General features: G+C 35.8%; 1 long non-coding RNA gene across 1 annotated transcript; it reads right to left on the bottom strand.

Moving 5' to 3' along the window:
- Positions 1 to 260: 260 nt before the first annotated feature.
- On the bottom strand, positions 261 to 1,207 carry LOC110704545. The gene is made up of 2 exons (XR_002507972.1): positions 980 to 1,207; positions 261 to 644 (listed from the first exon to the last, which is right to left on the bottom strand). It is a non-coding gene; the product is annotated as an uncharacterized LOC110704545 (long non-coding RNA).
- Between the last annotated feature and the right edge of the window lie 936 nt (positions 1,208 to 2,143).

Raw genomic sequence — 2,143 nt, 5'->3', positions numbered from 1 at the left:
AATAGCCCATTTAAATATTGAGCTTCTAATCAGGGAGCTACCCCAATTGGCACCTACTATGTCACACTTGGTGATGGAATTCCAACGCATTAATAATAATAGAAAGTACAGCATCATGTACCCCTGTAGAAGCTATGGTTAAATATAAAACCCCATAACTCCCCCCATATGTTCATACTCAAGGTCAGTGGCGGACCCAGGAATTTCCGACTGGTGAGTCACAATCGATAATCAAATATGTAAAATAAAATTTCACAATGACATGTAAGGAGACATTTACTTCCTAAACTTGAAAATAAACAACACGATTGGAGACCAAATTAACTACAACGGATGTAGCCTAAATACATATCAGTCCGCAACATGTTTTACAGGATGATCAATAATTTTGAAGCAATGCCTCAAGGCGTAAAAGCAATCCTTTTTTGGCACTTCAATATGATTCAAGCATATGATCAGGAATAAACACGAATAACAATTGATTCACAATACAAGTATACAATATTCCCAGCATGAAATAGACTCAAGAATTACAGAAATTACCCAAATTAAAACCAAAATTACAGAGACTCACCCATATCCAGGCAAATTAACAATATACCAACTCTTGTTGATTAGAAAATGATTGATAAGCTGAGTCTTCCCTGCATATGAATTCAACAACCTAATCAAACACAAAGTTAACAAAACAAATGAAATCACAAGTATGAATCATATGCAAATAACCCCAACAGCGAATTACCCCTATTCATAATTGGTTGGACGGTTCATATTCAACTAAATCAAGCAATATTCAACTAAATCAAGCAATATTCCCCAGAAAAATTATTTACAAAGATCATCCAAATAGAAAATTCAATTTGCAAAAATAATGCAAATTCAATGAACATTCACCGTATATACTAATTTTAAGAGACAAGTAATGCAAATTTGATAAAAAATTCACAAAAAAAAAAAGAATCAATTGATGATTACCTACCTTGCTAGGCGGAGGCGGCAGGCGCTGAATGATTGAGGCGAGCAGCGAAGCAGGCAGAGCAGCACTGCAGCAGGGCCATGCCCAACACTCAGCAAGACAGCAAGTCAGCGACTAGGCACTGGAGCAGGCGACTAGGCGAGCAGCAGAGGACAGAGCACAGCTGCACAGAGCACTGGAGGCTGGAGCAGTCGACTAGGCGAGCAGCAGCCAGCAGGCCAGTAGCACAGCCAGCACTAGAGGCGTGAGAAAACTAGCGAAGAGCAGTAGATTATGAACAATTAGTCAATTAGGGATTGAGTTGATAACTAACATTTTACATTTCACAAATTCACAATTAGGGATTTAGGGTTCAAACATTTCACAAATTCACAATTCAGATAATGCAAAATTCTCTGAAATTGAGTTGATTATTGAACAATTAGGGATTTAGGGTTCAAATTTAGTATTACTAAATCATAATTCATAACTATCAACTAACAAGTAATATCAACAATTAAATAAATAAATAAATAAAAAGCTGAAAGATGAGTAGATGACTAACCTGAAATTATGCGAAGAGGAAGATGAAGCGAACTAGCGAAGAGGAACTGAGGTCTGACTACATTGCAGAACCCATTTATTTTCATCATCAAAGTTTTATGGAAGAGTAATTGAGTAGCATTCACTTATTCCTCTATACCACCTTATATAATACAAGTACTCCGTATTAGAGTAATATCTAAAAGGTACAAGCAATAGTCCATTGATAATTGATATTGAAGACAAACATAAAATCCTTGACATGAAGAAAACTTTTATATCAGGGATGAAGGAAATGTTAAAAGTTAGTAAGTGTCTGAGGAAGAGGCGAAGAGGAAGATGCGAACTTGAGGGACGGATTTTCAGACGTTAGTATTTTTTATTTTATTTTTTTTAAAAAAAAAACTTAAAAAATATTTTGGGCCCTGGTGAGTCACTTGACCCACCAGGCACAAGCCCAGGTCCGCCACTGCTCAAGGTATATACGTTCCAAGAGTTTTGGTACGTATCCTCTATACTTTACGTGATTTACCAATTTAACTTGTGAAGACTCAAACCAATCAATCAAGAACAAACATAATAACAATCAAGACATACTTCTAATTCATTCTTGAATTAATTTGTGAGCACATACTATTTAATTTA

The sequence above is a fragment of the Chenopodium quinoa genome, unplaced genomic scaffold (assembly GCF_001683475.1).
Source record: "Chenopodium quinoa cultivar QQ74 unplaced genomic scaffold, ASM168347v1, whole genome shotgun sequence".
Taxonomy (NCBI): Eukaryota; Viridiplantae; Streptophyta; class Magnoliopsida; order Caryophyllales; family Amaranthaceae; genus Chenopodium; species Chenopodium quinoa.
This window is presented reverse-complemented; position numbering and strand designations above follow the sequence as displayed.